Source organism: Pan paniscus, chromosome 12 (genome assembly GCF_029289425.2).
Source record: "Pan paniscus chromosome 12, NHGRI_mPanPan1-v2.0_pri, whole genome shotgun sequence".
Taxonomy (NCBI): Eukaryota; Metazoa; Chordata; class Mammalia; order Primates; family Hominidae; genus Pan; species Pan paniscus.
This window is the reverse complement of record NC_073261.2, coordinates 120,699,051-120,710,576: the sequence shown is the minus strand read 5'-3', so window position 1 is coordinate 120,710,576 and position 11,526 is coordinate 120,699,051. Positions and strand designations below refer to the sequence as shown.

The 11,526-nt window shown below is 42.1% G+C and overlaps 1 long non-coding RNA gene across 1 annotated transcript; it reads right to left on the bottom strand.

Annotated features, from left to right (window-relative positions):
• Positions 1-8,535: 8,535 nt before the first annotated feature.
• Positions 8,536-10,494, bottom strand: LOC130541263 (uncharacterized). The gene is made up of 4 exons (XR_008955310.1): positions 10,437-10,494; positions 9,520-9,684; positions 9,116-9,171; positions 8,536-8,673 (listed from the first exon to the last, which is right to left on the bottom strand). It is a non-coding gene; the product is annotated as an uncharacterized LOC130541263 (long non-coding RNA).
• Between the last annotated feature and the right edge of the window lie 1,032 nt (positions 10,495-11,526).

Sequence of the window (11,526 nt, the reverse complement as noted above, 5' to 3'; positions counted from 1 at the left end):
CAGATCTATAAACTCAGCTTCCTACTTAAGTTTCAGTATTTCATGCGTATCTCAAATTCAACACATCCAACATGGCACTTTAAATTCTTCTAAACCTGGTTCTAGTACACGTTTTCTGTCTTTATGGCAGAGGCACTGTCTCCCAATTGTATAAACCCGGAACTTTGGAATAATCCTCGTGACATGCCTACTTATGCTTCTCCCACATGTAATCCAAAGCCGAGTGCTCTAAATTTTAATCTAAATTTTACCCAATTCTGCTTGTTAATATTTCTTCTCTATTGCCATACCCCGAATAAGCCCCAGTCATTTCTCGCCTGTATTTCTACTATGACTAGGTTGCCAGCTAATATGGTTTGGCTGTGTCTCCATCCAAATCTCATCTTGAATTGTAGTTCCCATAATCCCCATGTGTCATGAGAGGGACCTGGTAGTAGTTAATTTAATCATGAAGGCAATTACCTTTATGCTGTTCTTGTAATAGTGAGTGAGTTCTCACAATATTTGATGATTTTATAAGGGGATTCTCCCCCTTTTGCTCGGCACTTCTTCTTGTTGCCACCTTGTGAAGAAGGACGTGTTTGCTTCCCCTTGCGCCATGATTGTAAGTTTCCTGAGGTCTCCCCAGCCATGCAGAACTGTGAGTCAATGAAACCTCTTTCCCAGTCTTGGGTGTGTCTTTATTAGCAGTATGAGAACAGATGAATATACCAGCTTCTTCTCATGGTTCTTGGAGTTCATTTTCTTTATTGCAGCAAGACAGCTCTTTTCTTTTTACTGATCTTAAGGTGAAAATAAATTTCCTTACCAGACAGTGTGTGCTTGCTGAATCTGCTTTTTCCAGCCTCCCACTCTGCTTTCTCTTTTTTCTCTGCCCCTGCCAGGCCTCTCCAAACCCCTTTCAGTTACACAGGTATGTATTGGTGCCTTCTCACCACAGGGTCTTTGAACATGGCATTCCTCCCTAGCCCAACTATGTTTTCTAATTAACTCTAGTCTCCTCTGACAGCAACTCAAGCATCGTCTTCTCAGATAAAATTTGAATGTGATCTCATAGAAATGTTACTTTTCATCAATGAGAGATCATCACATATCCCTCATTATGCTTTTTCGATTAACCTCTTCTTCCTGTCAATGAAGACAGAATGTTGCATTCACTGCTGCATTCTAGAGGCTAGGACAGTGCCTAACACAAAGGGAGGGCTCAGCAAATATTTACAGAATGAACAAATGAGCTTTGAAATTTATGGGAGGTAGAGCTGAGCTTCCTTTATTATATCTACAGTCTAGCATGGGTAAGTGCTCTGTAAATATGTGATTAAATAGATAAAGGAGTGAAAGATTAATGAATAAATATTTTCCTAAAGGTGAGGTGGGGACATTTAGGGAAGCATTAAACCCCACTGAGAGGAAAGGGGAGGGACGTCAGGATGTCTTCCCAGAGGTGACAATAACTCAGCTAAAAAGGATCACCAGTTAGGAGCCTGGTGAATGGAGCAGCATGAACAATGAGAAGAGGAGGCCTGGCCCGTGGGGGAATCCCAAGTATTTCAGGCTGCTTGGGGAGTACGATATGAGAAAGGGACTGGCATCTACTAGTCCGCTCCAAAGAAGATCCAAAATAAATGCAAAAATAATCCCCCATGAGAAGATCTGACAACAGCAGGGATGAGTCAGAAAGAAAGCAGGCAACAGCAATTTCCTTTTTGCAGAAGTCATGGATTACACACTCCTGTATGACTCCACGAGCTCCCGGGTGTTTGATCAAAAGACAGCTTAACGGGGGCTGAGGAAGGAGCCAAGACCGGCCCTGAGCTGACCAGGGGAATTGCAACTGAGCTAACGTGATTAGTCTGAATGGATAAAATGTGAATGGGCAGCATGAAGGACAAGCCTCAAGCTCGTAAAATCAAGACAGGGAAACCTGTCTTGCCAGGTTTCAAATGAGCATAAATCTTGAATACCCCTTTCAGCCTGGAGAGCCAAAACAAGAGCTGGAAAACAGATTTCTCTTACACCCTCTGAGAATTGTTGAAACTCCAGTTCACAGTCAGAATTGTCCTCAACAAATCCTGAGAGCCTCCATGTGGATCCCCTACATGCACTGACCCAGACAGCTGGGTCTTTACAGGGCACCCTCCTCCTCCGTGGGATGCAGAGGCACTGTCCCAGCTGAAGAAGGTATCCCTATCTCACTGCTGAAGCCACTGAGGCTGTCTCCGTGCTTATGCCCTCTGACCTCTGTGCTCTTCTTCCTCTCCCCATGAAGTTTTGGCTGGCCCACTACTCAAGCAGCTGCAAGCTCCACTTGTGACCCCATCCTGGGCACCACCATTCCTTGCCCCACTACATAGTCCACCAAGCAGGCCTGCCTCGTGCCCTCAATGTCTTAATCCCATATCACAGATATTTTACTCAAACAGTTCTTTTTGTTTTTAACATATGGTTGCTTTTCCAAAGACTCAGATATTAATTTATGAAATATGGACCTGAGGAAAATAAGAGTTTTACTCAGAATCACTCTTGTCTTCCTTGTTGGGGCATTTTCCTCATACCCAGCTTAGGCAACTCAACCCACTCTTTCCCGGGCCATAGTCCTTCACATAAGCAGAGCCTTCCCTCTAGAGCCAGGAGTGGGATTGCTCTGAGTTTGCATTGCAAATATAGATGTCCATAACACCTTCGGTGATAGTATAATTTAATAAATGGGGAAGAAACCAAGTAGTTTATAGGAAATTCAAGCATAATACCTTATAGCCGCATGATGTTTTATAGCATGCAAAGCCTATTTATATATATTAGATCGTTTTATCCTCGGAGCAATCTTAAAGGGAGGGCAGGATGTACAGACATTTTATTTATTGAGTCGGTCAAATTCAGTTAGTATAATTCTTTCCAATTTTATGCTCTTCTGTCTTTATTGTTCATTATTCATGGAGACCAGTACTTCTCTAATTTCTACAAGAACCCATCTTTGCCCTCCAGCAGCTAACATTCTTCCCATTTTCTGTCATTGCTCACCTGTTATTCCAGCTACAGCCCTTTCCAATCAATGCCTTCTCATGTAAACTCATTCTGCCACCCTGAAGCTTGTCCCATCACCAATCTCATATCTTGCTTCTGTATCCTGGCCCCATCCACATCTCTGCTCAAGCTCCTCTCAAAGGACCCTGCTATGTCTTCCTCATTCCGCTTGCCCTCTACCAACGAATATTCCATGGTAGGCTTTCCCTGCCAGCATCTGCAGTCATGTGGAATGTTACTACAAGCTGTCAAGAAAAGCCAAATGTCTAGAATCTGGAATGGTTGATGTCTTATGTGGAGCATTCTGAACATAGAGCTGCTACAAATGTCTTATATACCCAGGCCAGTGACAGGGACCATGAGAGGATGTTGTTAGTTCAAGTTGAGTTCCAGAAGATTCCTCTCCAAGGGTCTCATCTGCTGGAGTCACTTAACCATTCTGACTTTCTCAACTACAAGGAGACTAATCATTGCTTGCATTTCTTGGCAAATTTTGGGGTATGTATGTCTGTGCATCTGCAAGAGTGAGGTTCATTCTTCTAAGGATAGCTTTGAAGCTCTTTTCTGCCAGTGGAATCATTAAAGTCATAGCATTCCTGCAAAGGGCGCTGGGTTCAGAACCAATGCCTTTCTCTACCACTTCTCATCTCCCCAGCCTTGAGCAAAGCAAATAACCTCATCTCCTGCTGACCATCAGCTGGCTTCTCCATAAAGTAGGAGTAGTAGAATCTGCTCCACTATCGTGGGTGGCTGATATAGGAGTGACAGGGAACCATGTGCGTAAAAATCCCATGAAATTCTGTTGCAAAGTTAGTGTCCTCTATCCGTATGCTTGGATGCTGACTGTTGGGGTCTGGGACTAAAGAAATTGTGGGTGTCCAGTTATGAATAATATTACCAAACACAGAGAAATATTTTTATCATAGCGTGTATTATTAGTAGTACAATTCTGAGCTTGAAATGTTCTCTTATACTGTCTAAAATAATGATATACTCTTTGCATTTTGCTCAGATTTTACAATAAAAAAAACTCATAAGTGCTCTCGTGATCTTAGAATAGTACTTCATAATTTCAAATGGAAAACGAAAGCACCTCCCTCAATGCTATATTACATTGAAACAAACACAATTAATGTTTCTAAACCTGTATTTAAATTTTATTTGGAAGAAACCTGAAAAAAAATGCAGTCAAATTCTATCATTTCAAACAAGAAGAACCAGGGCCAAAGCATAAGTACGCACTTCAAGTTATGGAGAAAACGCGTAGCAGTCAGAACTGAAAGCCTGTGCTCATTCGTGCCAGGCTAATGCCCTCTCCTTGATTGTCCTGTTTTCCTCGATTTTTTCTCATATACACACGCGTAAGAAGATTTGTTTATAACTCATAAACATGAGTAATTTAAGTCTCCTCATCTTAAAAGTTTACAATACGGGCCGGGCACAGTGGCTTATGCCTGTGATCCCAGCACTTTGGGAGGACAAGGCGGGTGAATCACCTAAGGTCAGGAGTTCGAGACCAGCCAGATCAATATGGTGAAATCCCGTCTCTACTAAAAATACAAAAATTAGCCGGGCTTGGTGGCAGGTGCCTGTAATCCCAGCTACTCGGGAGGCTGAGGTAGGAGAATTGCTTGAACCTGGGAGGCAGAGGTTGCAGTAGGCTGAGGTCACCCCACAGCAACCAGCCTGGGTGACAGAGTGAGACTCCATCTCAAAAAAGAAAAAAAAATAGAAAATTTATAATACAAGAATAATCTAATGCTTAAGTAGCAGCAGAATACAGTCTGCATTCATAATACCTTTTCTGGACTATCTGAGATTTTACATGGAACTTTTACCATATGTTTACATCGTTGCTCAGGCTACAATGAGGCACCACTCGTACTGCTACAGAAGCCTTTCACAGGGTCTCCTTGCACTCACCCCTGCCTCTCACCAATCCACTCTTCACACTTGGGCTCCGGGATTCTCCTAAACACACAAGCCATGTCATGAGCCTTCTGCATTCAAAAGCCCCTTGGTTTTCCATCTCTCTTGGAATAAAGTCCAAGCTGTTTTTTTGTTGTTGTCGTTGTGCTTCCCCCCACCTCCCCCCCCCCCCATCTTTTTCTGTCACCCAGGCTGGAGTGCAGTGGCGTGATCTCGGCTCACTGCAACCTCCACCTCCCAGGTTCAAGCAATCCTCCTGCCTCAGCTTCCCGAGTAGCTGGGACTACAGGCGTGCATAGCCACGCCTGACTAATTTTTGTGTTTTTAGTAGAGATGGAGCTTTGCCATGTTGGCCAAGCTGATCTCAAACTCTTGACCTCATGTGAGCTGCCCGCCTTGGCCTCCCAAAGTGCTGGGATTACAGGTGTGAGCCACTGCACCTGGCCAAGTCCAAGCTGTTTTGAGCAGCCTACAAGGCTCCCTGTGATCTGGCCTCAGCAACCTCCCAGCCTCTGGGAATGTTGAGCTCCCTTTGCTGTTTCCTCTCTGACACTTGACTGTTTTCATTCCCTTGACTGGTGCCCACCAGCTGCTTCCTTCTGCGTCCCATGCATGACATGTGATTTCTTCCTGCCCATTCTTAGAAAGTGCTTCCCCAGATCGTGTATCTCTTCTCTAACCTTATGGTATCCTCCACATTTTTTTTTATCACACCATGTGGTTGTAAATGTGGGCTATACTGTTTGCCATTGTTTGCTTTGCATTTAATTAAACTGTTAAATTCTAAGTCCCAGGTGGTGGGGACCAAGATAGATTTATATTCCCAGGGCTTAGGAAGGTAATTGACACATAGCTGGGATGCAGACATCATTTTTCCCACCAACTTTTAGCTTTACCTTGGTCAGTCTCTGCTGACTTTGGTAATTTCCAGTGGAGTCAGATTCTTAAGCTGGACTCTGGAGGAATTTGATGTCCACTGCTGCCCTGCTGTGTGAACTCAGTATCTGCTCCTCCATCCAACTCTGCCTGCCCCTGAGTTTAATGCACCAGGTCCTGACCACCTGTGCAAAGCTTCCATGCTGCTTGGCCATGGCCCAGCCTATCTCCATCTTCCCTGGCTTACTGCACAAGGTAACCTTGCCTGTAAGCAGGTCAGTGAAGGTACTGTGCACCACCTCCTCCTCTTGAGTGAAGGGCATTTTCCATCTTGACCTTTATTTCTGATCTGTGCCCTGAGAATTAGGTGAGAAATGGATAGCAGCCTAATCCTTCCTCTGCCAAGGAGGGTCGTCTCTTAAAAGTTTCCCAGTTTGCAGCTGAACTGATGAAGCTATAACTGGTGAAATTTCCTTTATCAGTGAGTAGATGGTCAACATTGAAACATATATCCCGGATATCTAATCTGCAGTCCATCAGGCATGCTTGTCCTGAGTTAGGAGAATGCAGTAAACGGTGAGAGATGTGACAGAATATTACAGCAACCAGAAAGAATGATGGCTACCTTTCAAGCACTTACTGTATTCTATGTGCTTTACATGTGATCTTGCCTTTGCTTTTCACAATAACCTCATAACATGGGGGATCATTCTCATTCACATCTTCCCACCAATAAAAGTAAGTGTGAGAAGACACAGGGGACCCCAACCCATGGCCACTGACATGACAGGGTCTCATTCCTGTTCCATCCACACAGCAGGGAGCTCACCCTCAACCATAATGATGATGTGCAAATTAAAACCACACTGAAACCACCAGAGTGCAAAAATAAATTCAAGCGATACCAAATGTCGAGCAGGTTATGTAACCATGGGAATTCTCTTACCTGCTATAGGTATAGCATGGCATGATCACACTGCAAGGCTGTCCTGACACTTCCTAGTAAAGTTGAGCTTCATAATTCCTCCCCTCACAGCCTGTCCTGGGAAGTTTTACACACGTGCCAAGGAAACATGAACAAGGATGTTCATGGAAGCATTAATGGAAATATTTGATGGACTGTTGCATGAATGCATTGTGACACCATGGCCAAACAGGAAAACTACATGTCCTACATGTCAGGAAAACTGAGGGAACCCCAGCTGAGCATATCAGTGTGGATGAAGCTCAAACACACCATGTTGGCTAAAAGAGGTAAATTGCAGAGTAATACAAGTAGTACAGTCAATTGAGGAAAATGCAAAATTAAACAATAGATCAATTGGGGAGATAGAAGGATGGCAGATAGTAAAATTTTGAAGGAAAGCAAGAAATTTAAATTTACATTTGATGATGTGTCAACCTTTCTCTGAGGGGAAGCTAGAGTTTGCAACTGGGGAGTAGCACCAGGATGCTTCCAAATTATTGGTCATATTTCATTTCTCAAGCTCCGTGCTGGGTATTTCTCAAGCTCTGGAGATTTAGTGTTCTTCTTCTTTTTCCTTTTTTTTTTGAGATGGAGTTTCGCTCATGTTGCCCAGGCTGGAGTGCAATGATTCGATCTCGACTCATGGCAACCTCCACCTCCCGGGTTCAAGCGATTCTCCTTCCTCAGCCTCCCAAGTTAGCTGGGATTACAGACGTGCGCCACCACACCTGGCTAATTTGGTATTTTTAGTAGAGATGGGGTTTCACCATGTTGGTCAGGCTCATCTCCAACTGCTGACCTCAAGCGATCCATCTACCTCGGCCTCCCAAAGTGCTGAGATTACAGTGAGCCACCATGCCCATCAGTGTTCTTCTTAAATAATACATGTTATATGAACTATTTATCATGTGATAGTTTCTTATAAAAGTAAAAATTACAAAACCCCCAAAATGTAACTTCAGAAATGTATGCTATAGATGCTAGCATTTTTTATACCACAGAGAAATAAATTAACTAGCCCTGTTTTTCCATAATTTATAATATTCTGGCCAACTCCATCAAATAACAAGGCAGAATCTTCAGTTCCATTGAAAATGATGAGAAATTCAATTCCACCACATTATAACACAGAAGAAACCTTCCTGTTTTTGTCCATTTGTCCTTCTATAACAAAATACCTGAAACTGATAATTTATAAATAACAGAAATTTATTTCTCACAGTTGTGGAGGCTGGGAATTCCAAGTTCAGGGTGCTTGCAGGTCCCATGTCTAGAAAGTGCCTGTTCTCTGCCTACAAGATGGCACCTGGTTTCTGCCTCCTCAGCCGGGAGGAGTGCTGTGTCCTTGTGTGGCGTGGTGGAAGAGCAGAAGAGCAAGATAGGTGAACTGTCTCTGAAGCCTCTTTTATGGCATTGCTTTATTTATGAATGTGGAGTTCTCACGATTTAGTCCCTCCCAGAAGGCCTTACCCCTTATTATTACAGTGCGGATGAAGTTTCAACATGAATTTTGGAGGGAACATGCTTTCAAACCACAGCACTGCCCCCTGACAAAAATCACAGAACCATAGACTTTCTGATTCAGAACAAATCTTAGTGTTCTTCTAGTCCAAGTTGATATGAAATATCGAACCAATAAATTCTATTTCTCTTCCTTTGGCATTTTTAATGTACCTCTAATAATTTGATCTTAGTTGACTTCTATATTAAATATGTTCACAGACTGATTAACATAATTTACCTTCATTCATTTAATCAACAATCATTTTCTCAATACTTATTATGTGTGAGGCATGGCCGTTAGCCAATAAGACACCAAGATAAATAAGATTTGGGGCCAATCTTCAATTAGGTGACTGTGTAATGGAGAAAGCACACTGCAAAATAGAAATATGACAACATAATTTGTTAAAAGATGTGAGAGATATGTCAGGTTCTCTGTCAGCACAAAGAAAGAGCACGTGTCCAGTTGGGAGGATCAAGAAAGTCTTCCTGGAGGAGGAGGGCTTCCGATCTGGGTCTTGAAAGAGAAAAGAAGGAGTAGCAACTCACACGGAGAAGATAAATATAAAAACATTTCCTAAAAAGGGACTGGATCGGGAAAAAAAATGAGACAAGAACATAGCATAATGTTTCCAGGAAATATCAAGTATTATCATTTTGCTGGAGAACATATTATTTTGTCAAGTTGTAGGAACAAAAAGGAGAAATCCAGAAGAATGTCTGGCCTTTATTTTGTCTCTGGGTATATACGAATGACACCTGAGAGCTCTTAGCCTGAAATCAGGACACGGATTCACATCCCAATCTTTCACTTACACACTGTGTGTCCCTGGGCAAGTCCCTTGACATTCAGTGAATTCTATTTTCTCCATCTGTAAAATGAGGCAAAAAATACACAACTCCAGTGACCCTCTGGGTACCTAGCACAGTATCTGGCCCACAGCAAGATGAATTGTGAAGTTTAAATGGGGTAACAGACACAGAAGTATTTTGGTCAGTACATCATGCAGGGATGAGTATTTGAATCGTGTGTTAGGATGACAGGGACTGTCCTTGCTGAGATGTGTATATGCCAACTTCTAGTGACAATGACCACAGCAGGGGAAATACGGCTCCCTGAATGTGACCTAAATACACCATGCTGCTTAAACCCTGGTAACAACAAAGGCAATTCCCTCAGCATAGAATATTCACAGTGAGATCAGGTAGGTTTTACTCACCTCACAGCCTTTGGTCTCCTCTTAACATCGCAGCCGGTCAAAAACTATGTGAAAAAAAAAATTAACTCGGCCAGCGTGGTAAGCTGTCCTGGGCTGATTTGCCTGGTGGACTTGAATTGTTCAAATCAATTAACTCCAGCTGAGAAGTTCTCGTTACAATGTCACCTTCAAGTTAAATAATATCGAGAGTCTGTCCTGAACGGTTGGTGTTTCTTGTTCCTTTTTAACCTTGATTCTGAGTTCTTGTAAGATTCTAACACTTACTATTTTGGTAAGATAATGTGCCCTAATAACTCAATCAGGACTTGAATTAGTATACCTCTGCTTGCCAGACACTAGACCAGGAGTTTTATAGACACTACTTTTAAAAGAATCTTCATAAAGATCTTAGGAAGTAGTTATTACTGCCCACATTACAAGATAAAATCAGTGTGGCCCAGAGAGTTTGAATAGTTTGCCCAGACACACTAGATCTCTAAAGGCAGGAATAAGGTTCAAAACCAGGTTAAGTAACTCATGTCCAGCGTTTTCTCCACTGTACACAGAGTCTCCAAACTTCCAGGAGCACCAATAGATTTAACGAATTAATTGATGCAATCCCCTTGGATGTCATAATAGATAACTTTTTACTTTTAAAGCTGTTCCTAGCTGGGGTATCTTAACTTCCTGCTGATAGATAAGTGTCCCAAATGCATTGTGCCTAGTGGCAAAAGGCCCCTCCCCTGGGGTGTGACACACTCTCCTCTCAGCACTGCCAGGCTCCTGGGGTGGAGCACAGGCTGTGCACCCAGTCCGCTTCACTCCTGGAAGGGACTCTGGAGAAGCTAAAAGGGACCTTGGAAGGGACCCTGGAGAAGCTGGAAGGGACCGTGGATAAGGAGGAGAGGGAGCGGGAGGAGTCATCCTTCCCAGGTTACCCCAGTTTGATCTTTTTGTTTTGGTTTTGCTGCTAGTTCTGAATCTTCAGCAACAGGCAATGTTGAGGAGTGCATCTCTCTCCAGGGCTCTGACTGCCTTGTTGTCATTGTTAACGTTTGGAGTTAGCCTCCATGTGTTCTAGAACATTGGATTATAAACTCATTTTGACATATCCAGACTAGGACACATTTCACATTTACATTTTAACCTACTGTCCACAAATGCAAACAAATATTTCTCTCTCTCTCTCTCTCACACACACACACACACACACTCATACACACCCACACACACACAATCTTGCACCGCACTCTAGTATTTTCTCTTTCACTCTCTTTTCTTCTATTGTACTTTATTTTATTTCATTCTAAGGAAGTCTGGTCACAACTCAGAAGATTGATTTCATCACCCCCTGGATCAGGACCTGAAGTATGGAAAATACTGCTCCAGAATAACTCAGAAACTCCTGAGTCTCTATGCATAGTTCAAATGAATCTCTGCCGACCTTGAGGACACAGAGCCTGTGGAGGTTACTAGGGGTCTGCTTCTTGGTTCCCTTACACCCTGGCCAACTCAGTGTGATTTGCACACTAGGACTTGCTCGTCTGTACATGTCATTACCCCCATTCGACTAAGAATCTTTGAAAACCTAGCCTGGACATCATTGTGTTTATTGTATTCCAGATATATAATACATAAATAATATATATTGTAAATTCCATATATAGAGCTCACATATACCTCATATGTATGTTATCTTCATGTATATCATATATAATCTCATATATAGTATATGTATCATATAGTATATATATCATATGTAGTATAGTATTATATATAGTATATATTATCATATATATGACAATATATACTTGTATATATAGTACATATGCAATATATAGTATATATTATCATATATGACAATATACAGTATATTATGTATATATTTTTCATCTATAATATGAAAGTATATATACATATTTATATGCCATATATAATATACCCTATCACATATATTACATGTAATCATATAGCATATATAATCATCATATGTATATATTTATATAATTTGCATAATGTATAGTCTAC